Genomic DNA, 15,269 nt, shown 5'->3' on the forward strand with positions numbered 1-15,269 from the left:
GCAAAGAGAGAGAATTTATTAAGAAAGGCCCCACTTCCAGGGGAGGAGGCGGGCTGGAACACAGAGAAAACTACCAGCTCAATGCTTCTGTTGTACAGAGTTGGGACTTTTATGTTACGTTACCTTAACACAGGCTTTTTTTTTTAACCTCATTTGCATAACATGGGCTTTTCTGCACATGCTCTATTGGGCAGTTCCACATACAACTTCATGCATTGCATGACTTATCAGGATCTCAAACCTCCACCCAGGTGATTGTCTTTTAGTAGAATAAAGAGCTATATGCCTCCTTTAGATACTCTGGAGTATTCTGTATCTGGATTCAGTGTGGGGCAAAGCAGTGGGCAGCGGGGAGGTCTTTGACAACTTGCTTTTCCCATATGCTAACTTGCACAAGGCACCCTGGACCTCACTCTACCATACTCTCTTGTCATCACTACCAAGGACCTCTCCCACACCAGGCAAATGTTCTCCCACATGCCCAGACCCAACGTAGCTGTTTTGAACAAAATCATTTCCTGTTTTAGCATGGCAGTAACAGTGAAGGGGCTGGAATTTCAGGGGTATTTACTTCACGTCTTCTCTGCTTCATAGTGGACGTACCTGCTTTCACCTGGACTAATTTTATTTTATGAACAATCTTGTGAACATTCACAATTTTGTGACTAAGTTAGCTTAGGTTCCAAAATCTACTCATTAATATTAATCCTTCTGAGACGTTTGTTGGAATAATGTAAGTGTTTTGTAAAGTTTAAAGTTTTCTTTAATTGTATTTGTTTGTCATGGGAGTGCAGGGAGCACACATGCATGTGGCCAGAGGACAACCATGGCAGTCAGTTGTCTTTCCGCCACAGGGATTCCAGGGATGGAACCCGGGTTGTCAGGCTTGGCAGCAAATGCCTTTTCATCCCGAGCCATCTCGCTGGCCCTGACCTGAGGTTTTGTCTCTTGAAGTCAGGGGCATGAAGAGGTTTCCTCTGGCCTGGGCAGCCTGGGCATGGACAGTCAATGAACTGTTCCCATTTGCAGGGAAACTACTTGCTCTCCCAGATGTCTCAGGCAAGTGCACTGAACAAGGGCACTGACAGGAAGTGAACTTTCTTCCCATTTCTCAGTGGGGCCCTCCCCATGAAACCGAATCAGTGTCCTGGGCCCTTAGGAAAAAAAGGGTCACTCTGGACAGCAGTGCGGTTGGGTGGAATAATAAATGAATTAGATGTTCACCATCAAGACCACAGACACTACTGAAGGACGTCAGAAAGCCAAAGACAAGTCCTGGGGAGATTGTCCATTGGTAAAGTGTGTGCCTTGGGGACACTTGGGTCTGAATTTGATTCTTAGAATCTATGTAAAAAGAGTTGTGAATTAACTTTCCTCTACCTCTGCATGCTTGTGTGTCCCCTGCCCTCCCCATAACAAATAAATAAATGTAATTAAAGAAAGCTTTAAAAACCCTTACAAGAAAAAATCTCAGAAGAATTAATATCAATAATAAACTGTAGATATGGGAACCTGATCTAGCTTAGTCACAGAACTGTGAACATGCTTGAAATCCCAGTACCAAGGAGACAGAGACAAGTGAATCCCTAGGGCTCACTGGCCAGACAATCTAGCTTATTTGATGACTTCCAGGCTAGTGAGAGACCTTGTCTCAAAAAAAGAAGGATGACACAGGATGAACAGCTCCTAAGGTTGATGTTTAGCCTGTACACACACATATGCACACGTGCCTGCTCACACATACAGGAGCTGGTGGGGCAGAGGCTGAGAGGAGAAGAGCTATAGTTTGGGTTTGATAATTTACCTGGAGGAGCAGAGGTTCCTTTCACTGGGCCTTCTGAGGCCTCTCTGTGTGTCCACCATTTTCCTACTGACACAAATACCAGAAAGAAAGAACTAAAAAGGTTGATAGGGCTGGAGCAGCTCAGTGCTAGCAAAGAGGGTGTGGTGACAGAGATCGTCTCCTGGTTCCTTTCATTCATTCATTCATTCATTGAGCAAGCTTGTATGGAACCCCTACCGTATGCCGACCACAGGGCCATGAGGTCAGTGAGTGAGACAGGCTGGGCAGGGTTCCCTAGCCTGCTGCAGTTGAAGGAGGTGTAATGAAATCAAGCCACTGCAAAGTCACCTGCTGCATGAACAAAGTCTCTAGAGAAGAAAAACAGGGTGTTGGCTCTATAGAAGATGGTTGTGTAAGACGGGTATGAGGCCACGGAGATAAGAGGAGGCTCTGGCAGGTGCTAAGGACAGCCAGGAAAAGCGCTCGGTGGGAGCTTCCAGTTTGCACATCATGGGGAAGCAACATCAAATCCATTGTGGATTGGAACCCCATTTTCTTTCTTCCTCTCTTCCTTTCTTCCTTCCTTCCTTCCTTCCTTTCTTCCTTTCTTTTCTTTTGGTTTTTCGAGACAGGGTTTCTCTGTGTAGCTTTGGAGCCTGTCCTGGATCTCACTCTGTAGACCAGGCTGGCCTCGAACTCACAAAGATCCACCTGCCTCTGCCTCCCAAGTGCTGGGATTAAAGGCATGCACCACCACTGCCTGGCTAGGATCCTCATCTCAAACCAAGGGGAAAAAAAAGGAGAGAGAGAGAGAGGAAGGAACACACGGATGTTTAGATGATTGATCTATAGATAAGCAGATGATAGACAGCCTACATTTTACATTTCTGGATGATATATCCTACATATTTCTATGTGGCTACATTCCCTGTCCAGGGGTAAAGAATCTCAAGCGTAGCATTTCACATTCTTACTTTACGCCATAGGTCTATCCATACATGATAAAGTCTTGATTGTTATATCCATTTTTTTTGTAATTAAAAAATTATGTGTGGGTGTATGTTTTGCCTGCATGGATGCCTGTGAGTCTTGTGTGTCTAGTGCCCATAGTGGCCAAAAGAGGACACTGGATCACCTGGAGCTAGGGTTACAGACAGCTGTGAGTCTCTGTGTGGGTACTAGGCATTGAACCTTGGTCCTCTAATAGAGCGGCCAGTTCTCCTAACCACTGAGCCATTTCTCTGGCAGGACTGGATTCTTGTTGATTTTAACACTCAATAAGCAAAATCTCTAGACCCCTGCCTGCTGCCTAGCACTGATCCTTCGTTTCCTCTAATCCTGCCAAGTGTCTCCCACAGTTATCTCCAGGATCCAAAGGAACCCCTCATGCAAACAGACTGTCTCTCTGGACATCAGTGCTCTAAGCCATGGATGTGAGTAAACAGTATTCCTCTGTGGCTAAATAGAGAGGTGTGCCTTGCAGCCATGAGACAGACGAGGCTTCGCTTATCGGTTTGGTTCAGTGGGAAGAGGATGCAGCTCAAAGGGCCTGAAGAAGAGACGGAAGAACCTTGATTTAATGAGCCTAGAGTCCCATCCCATACAGACAGGGAACCCTGGGCACTAATTGGGATTGTGTGCTGTGGGGACAGAAGAAAAGGCAACCTTAGCTGGATTTGCCAAGGCCCTCGGCTTAGTGAGTCAGAAATGAGGGAGGCAGCCTCTCTGGCATAGTGCAGGCAGTCTTTGAGGGCACCACTGGTTGCAGCAGTCTCATGGTGTCTTAGTCAGGGTTACTATGGCTGTGATGGAACACCATGACCAAAGCAAGCTGGGGAGGAAAGGGTTGATTGGGCTTACACTTCCGCATCACAGTCCATCATTGAAGGAAGTCAGGACAGGAACTCAAGCATGGCAGGAACCTAGAGGCAGGAGCTGATGCAGAGGCCACAGAGGGGAGCTGCTTACTGCCTTTCTCCCTTAGCTTGCTCACCCTGCTTTTTTATAGAACCCAGGACCACCAGCCAAGGGATGACACCACCCACAATGGGCTGGGCCCTCCCCCGCCAATCACTAATAAAGAAAATGCCCTATAGGCTTGCCTACAGCCTGATCTTATGGAGACATTTTCTTAATCGAGGCTCCCTCCTCTTTGATGACTTTAGCTTGTGTCAAGTTGACATAAAACTACCCAGCACACATGGCTTAGGAACAAGAAAGGAAGGAGATGCACAGCTGTGCGGAAAATAGTAGACAAAGAGGTTTGCTGGTCCTTGGGAAGTATTCTGACTGCTGAGCCATCTCTCCAGCCCCTACACACAGGAAGTTTTAAAATCGGTTTTATTAAGATTTAATTTTCAGCCAATAAAATTCAGACAGTATGTGGATGTAGTTGTATTGGTGCAGTGCTTGCTTATCATGCAGGAAGCCCTGGGTTTGATTCCCAGTACCACATCAAATAGAGCTAGTAGCTGACACCCACAATCCTAGAACTCAAGGTCATTCTAGACTACATAGAGAGTTTGAGGCCAACCTGGGTTACATGAGACCTGTCTCAAAAAAAGCTCATACAATTTCAAGAAAATAGTTTGTTGGTTTTAAACAATGCACATACATACTATGTAACTGCCAACACTTTAGGAAGCTTTCTTATGACTCGTCCTGATTTTTCTCTCCATCCAAAACACCCATGAGCTTTTCATCCTTCTAATTAGATTTCTCTTTCTTAGACTCTCAGAGAAATGAAGTCAAACACCATGTATTCTGCTGTGGAATGATCCTTCCCTATACTGCGAAGATGTGTTTCTCTCATTATTAATGATAGAAATTAATAATCCTGGCTGATAGCTGAGAAGGATTTTTAGGGCAGAGAGAATGCTGGGAAGAAGGAATGTGGAGTCAGAGGAGTTGCCAGCCAGACTCAGAAGAAGCAACATGGGAAGTTCATATTTGAGGTAAATGAGCCTTGAGGCAGCACATAGATAAATAGAAATGGGTTAATTTAAGTTATAAGAGCTAGCTAAAAACAAGCCTAAGCTATCAGCCAAACATTTATAGTTAATATTGTCTCTGTGTGTTATCTGGGGAACCAGAGATCCCAACAAAAAGCCCCACCTACATTATTCTTTTGTCATTATTTTCTCATACTAAACTTTTTGAGGCCCTTTTACATTGTTATATGAATTTATGTAAGTCACTCTTTTTATTGCTGAGTACTATTCTACAATATGGGCATACCATATTTTCTTTATCCATTCACTTGCTGCTCTTGTTTTATTTCTGTTACTGTGATAAAATACCCTGACAAAAGCAACCTGGGGAGAAAGGAGGGGCTGTTGTTAGCTAATTTGTTCCATTCTAGGTTACATTCTATCATTGTGTGGAACTCAAGGTAGCAGGTGCTGTGGATATCACTCTGTATAAATAAAGTGTTGATTGGCCAGTAGCCAGGCAGGAAGCATAGGTGGGACAAACAGAGAAGAGAATTCTGGGAAGAGGAAGGCTGAGTCAGGAGATGCCGCCAGCTGCTGCCATGAGTACCAACATGTAAGATACTGGTAAGCCACAAGCCATGTGGCAAGGTATAGATTTATAGAAATGGGTTAATTTAAGATGTAAGAACTAGATAGCTAGAAGCCTGAGCCATTAGGCCAAACAGTTTAAATAATATGAGTCTGTGTGTTTATTTTCTAAGTGGGCTGCGGGACTGCCGGGGATTGGCGGGAGCTGGAGAGAAACTCTTCAGCTACAAGCAGGAATTTGAAGCAGCTAGTCATAGCCATACACAAGAACAATGTCTTAGCTATTTTTCTATTGCTGTGATAAGACAGCATGACCAAGGCAACTTCTAGAAGAGATTTTTTGGGTCTTACAGTTTCGTGGGATGAGTTCATGACCATCATGGTGGGGGAGCATGCCAGCAGGGGGCACAGTAATGGAGCAGTAGCTAAGGGGTCATATCCTGAGACACAACCACAAGACAGAGAGAGACTCAACTGGTGCAAGTCTTTAGAAAGTCAAAAGCCTGTCCCCATCGCCACATCTCCTCTATAAGGCCACAACTCTTCACCCTTCCCAAATAGTTCCCCCAACTAGGAACCAAGCATTCAAATAGATGAACCTATGAGGACCATTCTCATTCAAGCAGAGAGAGAATAAACGTGTCAATGATGGCATTCAGCTCCCTTTCTCATTTTTTTAAAAGATTTAATTATTTATTATGTATACAGCATGTATGACTACAGACTAGAAGAGGGCACCAGATCTCATTACAGATGGTCATGAGCCACCATGTGGTTGCTGGGAATTGAACTCAGGTCCTCTGGAAGAGCAGCCAGTGCTCTTATCCTCTGAGCCATCTCTCCAGCCCCCCCTTTCTCATTTTTTATACAATTTAGAACCTAGGCCTAGGGAATGGCACTGCCCACTTTTAGGATAGGTCTTCCTATGTTAATTAACATAATCAAAGCAACCCCCCACAGATGTATCCACAGGACAACCTGGTCTAGACAGTTCCTCACTGAGACTGTCTTCTAAGGTGACTAAACTGTGACAAGTTGACAAACCATCATACTTTTGATAGCCCGTTTGGTCATTACACATAATGTGACCATGAGCATTCATGTGTAAGTCTTTATAGGATCATATGGTTATCTTTCTCTTGGGTAAATGCCCAAGAGTAGAGCTGCTGAGCAATGAAGTAAACGCATCTCTTTTTTATAAGTATTTGTGTATCCTCTGATTTCTGCCTTTGATGCACATATTTTAAGTAACAAGAAACTACCACTCTATTTTGCAAATGCTCACACTGTCATAAACAATGCATGAGGGTTCCAGGTACCCCTTGCACGCACAACACTTGGTAATGCCAGTCTCCTTCACTAATAGCCATTTTCAGGAGTAGGTGGGATAATTCACTGTGGTTTTGAAGTGCATTGCCCAGGCACCAAGCTAAGTGGGTGCATTTATTACTTACTTCTCATAACTACTTTCTGCTATGGCACATAAAGGATCCATAGGTTGGAGCTTGGCCAAGGTCATAACATACACAGGAAATGCCAGAGTCAGGCTTCAATCTAGGTGTGCTGACCCCAGAAGCCAACCCCTCTGCTGTGCTAGCCTCTGGAGGGTAAATTCCTGGACTTCACCATGGGTTCTGTGGTGGTTTGAATTAGGATGGGCCCATAGGTTCATATATTTGAATGCTTGGTCCACAGATGGTGGAACATTTGGGGAAAAATTAGGAGGTATGGCCATGTTGGAGGTGTGTCACTAAGAGTGGGCTTTGAAGTTTGAAAAGCCACACCATTCTCAGCCATTCCCAGTTAGTCTCTCTCTCTCTCTCTCTCTCTCTCTCTCTCTCTCTCTCTCTCTCTCTCTCTCTCCAAGTTGGGGATATGATGTAAACTCTTAGCTACTGCTCCAGTACCATGCCTGCCTGTCTGCTGCCATGCTTCCCACCATGGTGGTCATGGATTCACCCTCTGAAACTTTAAGCCAGCCCCCGGTTAAATGCTTTCTCTCTATAAGTCACCTTGGTCATGGTGTCTCTTCACAGCAATCAAAGAGTGACTATGACAGATTCAAACTCTTTTCCAAGAAGGCTGGAGATGGCAGCTAGTCACCTGAGAAGTGGTGCTGTGAAGATGGAGAGACTAAAGATAGCTGAAGAAGTTGCTGTTGACGGTCCACATTAAGGGATGGGCCAGGAGGGTGAGACCAACAGGCTCTGGTACTAACCTCTGTCTTTCCCCGCTGACCCTGCCAGAGGACTCGGTGGCAGCTCTGCCTTTGCCAACAGTGCTTGGTCACCTCTGACACTCCCTTCTGTTGACTGAATCTTGCCAGTGCTCTGAGCAGGGCCCCACCTGGTTTAGGCACTGTTACAAGAATCTGGGGTGTGTCGTGGAAAGACTATCCTTGCTGTCTTGGATCCTTGCTTTCTGGAAACAGGTGGGGCATTGCTATAAATGAACACATGTGCTGCTTCTATAAGGGGACAGAGAACAACCAAAGACAACACAAAACTCTACAGCAGCATCAAGTTTCCAACGCATTGCCTCTGATTCTAGCAGCTACCCTGTGCAGTATGGACTTCATCATGACAAGACCAAAACCCACAGGTGTTCTGAAACAGGAGCCCCCAACCATGGGTTATAACATCAGGCTGAATATTAAAAAAAATGTTGACCAATTCTCAGTCCATATTGTAGTCATCTTCCTATTTAGACATAACCTCTGAACAACACAAATAGATATGGTGGTCCAGTGGCCATTGTCCATGAAAGGTCGTATATGAATCTTTGTTTTCTCTGTCATAGAGACTATTAACAGAGTTTTGGGGGTAGCGTAGATTGCTCTATCTATTGGCTGATTTGAAGTAGGTATTTCAGCTCTCCACTCTGCTTGGTAGAGACTCCTAAATTCTTGCTTCATCTGGTCTAAGAACCAAGAGATACTTGATGCTCACGCTCATGCCCGTGAACTGTGAACAGCTGTTTTCTTGATATGGTGGTCGTGTTCTCCCAGCTTAAAGCTGAGCATGCCCTGTGAAAAATGGTGCCAAAAATGGCACCGTCTTCTGTACCAGGTTTTTTCTTTTGGGCCACCAACCGGCTCCCAAACCATGACAAGGAGAGACATTATTATTGTTTTTGAATGCTCGGCCTTAGCTTATGCTTGTTTCTGGCTAGCTTGTTTTTCTTTAACTTAAATTAACCTGTTTCTCTTCATATACATTTTGCCTCAGGCTTTTTACTTTCATTTTTCCTGGATATCTTACTTTCCTGCTCTCTCCATGTCTGGCTGGTGACTGCCTGGCTTCTGGCCCCGGCGTCTCCCTGTTTTTCTCCCTCGTTCTCTTCTTTCTCGTTCCTCTCCTCCTATTTATTCTCTCTGCCTGCCAGCCCCACCTACACTTTTTCCACCTAGTTACTGGATGTTCAGCTTTTTATTAGACCAATCAGGTGCCTTAGACAGACAAGGTGAAACAAATGCAACACATCCTTCCATAATTAAATAAATGCAGCATAAACAAAAGTAACACACTGTAAATGGGGGTGGAGTTTTCTCTCTGGAGTTGACTACCTGGTCCCAAATAAACATACAAAAGCTTATATTAATTACAGAATGCTCAGCCAATAGCTCAGGCTTATTACTAACTAGCTCTTACATTTTAAGTTAACCCATATTCCTTATCTGTGCTCTGCCACGTGGCAGTACCTTCATTAGCATGGCAGGTTCATCTCCTGCTCCATCTGCGTCTGGCTGGCGACTCCTTTTACTCAGCCCTTCTTCTCCCCATCATTCTGTTTGGCTTTCCCACCAACTTTATCCTGTTCAGCTATTGGCTAGTCAGCTTGTTTATTAAAACAATCACAGCAACAAACCTTCACAGTGTACAAAAGGATTATTCCACAGCAACACACCATTACACAGTGAAAATAACATTCCACAGCATAAACAAACATCTTTACATAGTTAAAATAATATTCCACAACAGTCCTCTAGAAGAGCTTAGAAAGGCTGAGCCAGCACAAGGAAAACCAGTATTGGCTTTGAAGATTCTAAGGTCACCCTCAGGAGGAGGTTGACTGAGCTCTTGAGGTACTCAGTCAGGATCCTGGAAACAGGAGTGTATATCTATCAAGCAGGCCAGGTGTATGTCTGAGATACCCTGGCCAGGGCCAGGGCTCAGGGTTAAGCTTATTCTTCCTATCCTTCCCACCACTGTATCTCCAGACCAGGCCCCATCTACTGTGGCTTCCCATGGAGCAGCATGATGCTGAGCAAAAAGCCACACAAGTGTAGATGAAAGAAAACTTCAAATGGTGTCTAAGCAATAGCCAATTCAGTTAGTGCATCATGAAGCTCCTGGTTATGTTGGATCTGAAGCATAGCCCCTTCAAGTTCACTGAAAATCAGGGAACCAAGGTTTTTGGCTCACATGGATTGAAGTTATTCAATTAGATCTTGGAAAACTAGCTCTGATACACAATCTATTCCATTGATCTCTCCTCTATGTGAAGGGCTGCAGTAAAAAGGGAAGGAACTACATAAATTGAGACTCAACTGTGGAAACGGGAGCACGGGAGTAGTAGGAGCTGGTGGTAGAGGATGTGCCTGGCTGTGGGAATGACGTCATCAGCGGCAGAATGGAAGCTCAGGGACAGCGTCACAGAAAACAGGGCGCACTGCTACTTACGCTTACTTCAGGTCCCCTTTTGGACATGGCTTGCATCCCTTAGATGATGCATGGATGAAAGGGACACACAGAGGGGTGAATAGTGTGCCATGAAGCCAGCACTCCCTCTGAGGGAACCCCAGTGACCAAAGAAAGGGATTTGGGGTGCTTTCCTGATGCAAAGTTGGATGAAGACTTTAAAGAGAGGACTAGACTCCCCAAGGCCAATATCTTGATGTTTGTGATCAGATCAAATTAGTTGATTGGAGCCAAGGGCATGAAGGTCAGAGGTCACTTCTCTTGCTGACATTAACAATAATACTCATCTCCAACCTGCAGTGTCGGGTATTCACCAGAGAAGACTATTCGGACATGGGTTAAGCCAACAGAAAGTCTTTATTGGCCGGCCAGCGACTACATCGGGTGTTTGGGATCTCAGTGTAGTCCCAAGTCTTTCTCAGTGAGTTTTTAAGCACAAAAACCATGTTCTGGGTTGACATGGTTCAGTGAACAAGAACATTTAGCTAGAAGCAGAACTAAAGAAGCTAAAAAGCAAGGTTAGTACATTCAAAGACTTTCTCAGAAATACACGAACTTTGGTGGAGTAGGCCTTTGTTTTAGTTTTTAGCAGGTGATGCTATCTACATGCTGAGTTTTACAGCTTGAATGGTACTTCCATCATGGAGTCAGTTGTGCTAAGGTCTGGGAGTCTACTAATATCTACAGCCCTGTTAGAGCAGGAACCCCAGGAAGTGACACAGAGCCTTCACTGTGACAACTTGTGTTATGGGAGGCTCAAGAGAGGTGGCAGGAGAGAGAGAGAGAGAGAGAGAGAGAGAGAGAGAGAGAGAGAGAGAGAGAGAGAGAGGTGAATATACTCAAATGTAAAATGGTTCCATGAAGTCTTTATAGTTATAAGACAAAATAAAGTCATAAACCAAGTAATTTTTCAAGTACATAGTGGGAACATAAATCAGATAAACAGGTGTTAGTTGCTATCTGATGATGTCTGTAGCTTTGGGGTTGGTGAAATGGTCTGTTAACAATTGGTGTTACTTGACACTTGAAATGTTATTAACCAGACACAGTGGTGGGCAAGTGCTTTGGTCAGGGTTCTCTAGAGCAGTGGTTCTCAACTTTCCTAACGCTGTGACCAACCCTTTAAGATAGTTCCTCACGTTGTGGTGACCCCCAACCATAAAATTATTCTCATTGCTACTACATAACTGTAATCTTGCTACTGTTATGAATTGTAATATAAATATCTGATATGCAGATATCTGACCCCTGTGTAAGGGTCATTCAACTGCCCAAAGGGGTCCTGACCCACAGGTTGAGAACTGGAGGACCAGCCCTCATATAATGAATATATAAATATATATAAAGGGAATTTATTAGAATGGCTTATAGGCTATGATCCAGCTAATTCAACAATGGTTGTCTACCAACAAAAGACCCAAGAATCCAGTAGTTGTTCAGTCCACACAGTTGGATGTCTTAGCTGATCTTCAATATATGCTGTAATCCCGAAAAAGTAGGCTCTAATGCCCGTGAAGGAATGGACTTGCTAGCAAGGTGAGAGCAAGCAGGCAAAGAGAGAGAGCTTCCTTCTTCCATGTCCTTTATGTAGGCTGCCAGCCAAAGATGTGTCCCAGATTAAAGATGGATCTTCCCACCTCCAAATGATTTAATTAAGAAAAAAATCCCCTTACAAGTGTGCCTAGTCATTTGGTTTTTAGTTAATTGGGTTTTAGTTAATTCCAGATGTAGCCAAGTTGACAACCAAGAATAGCCATCACAGCAAGGAATGGATACTAAGATATATAGAAATAATATGAGATGATTTATCTATGGATCTGGAACATTCCAACTTTCTGCAATCACAGAGTTCTATTAAGTCAGTCAGCCTTTTAGACTCTTTTACATACACATGGCGTTTTATTCTGGGAACTTTAGTTCCCAGGCAAATGTAGAAGTCTCTTCTCTCTCTGTTTTCAATACAAAAAAGCTACTAGGGAGAAGCTTTTGGCCCAGCTTATGTCTGGTGATCACCCACAAACTCATCAAGGTAATAAACACGTAAGAGAAACAGCAATTTCTAAGGTTAGGCTGTGAGAGAATCACTCTGGAACACAGAGCAGCAGCCCGCTCTGTCAGAAGATAGAAGGGTTTGGAGCGGAAGCAGAGGTCACTGCACAGCCGTTCTGACCTTGAGAAAGGGGATTCTAAGAGAGCCAGCTGATGGTGGCTCAAGAGCTGCATTGTCTCTCAAGAGACACATTGTCTAGAAGGCGGAACTCCTCCCTGGGCTCAGTGTTTTCAGGGCTGCGGCCAAGGACAGACTGGAGGGGTCCAGGATGGAGAGATTCAGGATGTGCAACATTTTTGCTCAGGGAAATGGAAGGCAACAAAAAAACAACTTTCTTCCCGCCCCTGCTTCTCCCCCCTCCTGCCCGCCTCTCAGCCTTGCTCTAAGGAACAGGTCTTCCTGACCGCTGAAGAAAATGGGATGGTCCCGCTCATTTTCTAGCCCTTTTTCCAGACCTAAGTGTTTTGTTTCAGTGATGAAAATGTCCAGTTGAGCACAGTAATCAAACCTGAGTTTCCCATTTACCTGTCAAGCTTACCCACTGGGCATGCCCAGGAAGGAGACCGCACAGGGGCAGCACTCCGCTGTTTCCCTACCCAGGAGACCCCTGCAAACTACTATTTTTGAAATTTTTAATTTTTTCCCCAGTGCTGAGGATTGAACTCCAGGCTTTGCACAGACAAGTCAAACCTGCTACTGAGCTATCACAGGCAAACCTGCTCCTGAGCTATCACAGGCAAACCTGCTACTGAGCTATCACAGGGTCTCCTTTTTTATTGTTGTTGTCATTTTACTTTTTGAGACAGGGTCTCAGTAAGTAGACCAGGTAGGCCTCGAACTCTCTCTATATTGCAGGCAGGCCTCGACCTTGCAAGCCTTCTTTCTCAACCTCTTCAACAGCTGGGACTATAGGCCTGTCCTATCAAGGCCCTGAGGAGCCATAATAGTCCATGTCCTCCACTTGTCAAGATGGCTGATAGGCCGTCTGATCTCACTAGTGAGTGTGGTGGAAAAACATGAAGAGAAGTGTGGGGAAGGCTCAGAAGACCCTCCTTGCTTAGTATTGTCTTGCTGTGGCTTTAGAATAAGTACGGTGTGTGTGTGTGTGTGTGTGTGTGTGTGTGTGTGTGTGTGTGTGTGTGTGTGTGTACCAGAGTTAAACCTCAGGCATCATTCTTCAGGCAGCATCCACTTTGTTTTGGCGCACAGGGCCTCTCACTGGCCCAGAGCACACCAAGTAGTTTAGGCTCTGGTTGACCAGCAAGCCCCAGGGATCCATGTTCTTGCTTCCATCTCTGGATTACAAGTTTTTTATTTGTAACCTGGGTTCTGGGGTCCACCTCAAGTCCTGTGCTTGCAAGGCACGTACTTCATAACTGAACTTTGCATGGATCTTGTGTTTTGAAATTTGTATTCATTTTATTGTTGTTGTTATTATTACAGGCGCGCACTGCTTTACCAAGTTTGCCTTTAGAGCTTTGTTATTTGACATAGAACCTCACATTTGTAGTTTAGGTAGGCCTCAAACTCATCCCCCTTCATCAACCTCCCAAGTTCTGGGTCTACAGGCATGACTCACTACGCCTGGCTTGGCCTTAGGGTTTTCACTGCCTGCTAAGTTTTCCAAGCTTTTTCCTGTTTCATTTTTCCTGTCTCTCGTAAACTATGGTGAGGCCAGACAGTGAAGAGAGAGCTGGGAAAGAACTGAGTTTTATTTGTTCTCATCCCTAGAGAGAACACAGGTCCTGTAGGCCACTCAAAGAAAACAGCTGGGATTGCCCCAAGGCAGGTGAGAGGGAGCCATAGCAGACATATTCCTGAAGGGTGAGGCAAGGCAGGTTCACAATTCCCCGATGTGGATAATTTCAGGGGGTACTGGAGTGCAGGGGCATCTCTGGTTGTCTCATATCTAGGTGTATAGTGGCCTGGAGTGTGAGGGTTCTGTAAGGGAAGTGGTTTGGGGCTGTGAGGTTCACAGCTGCCCAGCAGGGAAATGACCAGCCTCAAAAGAGGCTTCAACACATTAAAACCCCTGATATTGTAAATGTTTTATGGGTTCTTTAAGACTCATCACAAAAGACAGCTCTCTTACAGCACCTTCATTGTCAGAAAGTGTTTTCTGTCTCTATGTGCATACACGTGAAGGGGGGGGGGAATCATCATGTAACCCAGGCTGGTCTTGAACTCCTTAAGTAGCCAAACCTGTCTCTGAACTCATCTTTCTGTCTCCACTTCCTGAGTTCTAAGGTTACAGTGTGAACCACCTTGCCTGGGTTTTGGAGAGAGGGAGTTGAGACTGGTCTTAGGATATCAGCCCAGGCTCCTGTTTCGACCTCCCAAGTACTGGAATTAGGTACATGCCACCATGCGCATTCCACCACATTTGAAAGCACTAGATTTCCGGGTGTCTTTCAGCTCAAGTCCAAAGTCACCCGGCCTCTGCAGGAAGCCATCTTGGGCAGAGTTCCTTTAGCGAAAGCTGCAAGCTAGGTCGCTACAGAATTTCTCGGAATGGGCACTGAATTTTACCCAACGGAGTACCAGCAAAGAGCAGATGACTGGGACCTAAGCTATTGGAGGAAGGGGCAGCGGAGCCAAAGGATAAAGGACAAAGGCTTTCCTGTGATATTCAATGAAGTTGGTGCAAGTGCTCCTCAGGGTAAGCAAAGCAAGTCACTCAGCTGGGCTGCCACATTTAAAGGGACACCATAAAATTCAGTTACCAAGACAAATTCTATATGATGCAATCATTTTTGAATGCATTAAAGTGTTCATATTGAACAGAGTTTCCATTTTGCCTACGACGCCACATGGCTCTGCAAATGTTGCTGGGCTGAGACATATGCAACGGTCAGCTCTCATAGCCCATCAGCTGAGGCTTGAAGATATATCAAACCAAGACAGAAGTATATGTACGTACACAGAAAAGTCCAAGGTGCGGGTGTGTGAGACAGCTCCCCCGGTTAAGGTGCTTGCTGACACGCCTGATGACCCAAGTTTGATTCCTGGGACCCACACAGAACTGACACCTGCATATTGTCCTTTGACCCCCACGTGCATGTGCATACACACACACACACACACACACACACACACACACACACACACAAAGTAAATAAGAGACACCAAGGTATCTGCAGTAAAAAGAACTAAAGGGACAAGTGGTGGGTGAATGGTGATAGGGTTGCAGGCAGGGTTCAGATCGTGTAGGGACA

The sequence above is a fragment of the Peromyscus maniculatus genome, chromosome 3, assembly GCF_049852395.1.
Source record: "Peromyscus maniculatus bairdii isolate BWxNUB_F1_BW_parent chromosome 3, HU_Pman_BW_mat_3.1, whole genome shotgun sequence".
Classification (NCBI taxonomy): domain Eukaryota; kingdom Metazoa; phylum Chordata; class Mammalia; order Rodentia; family Cricetidae; genus Peromyscus; species Peromyscus maniculatus.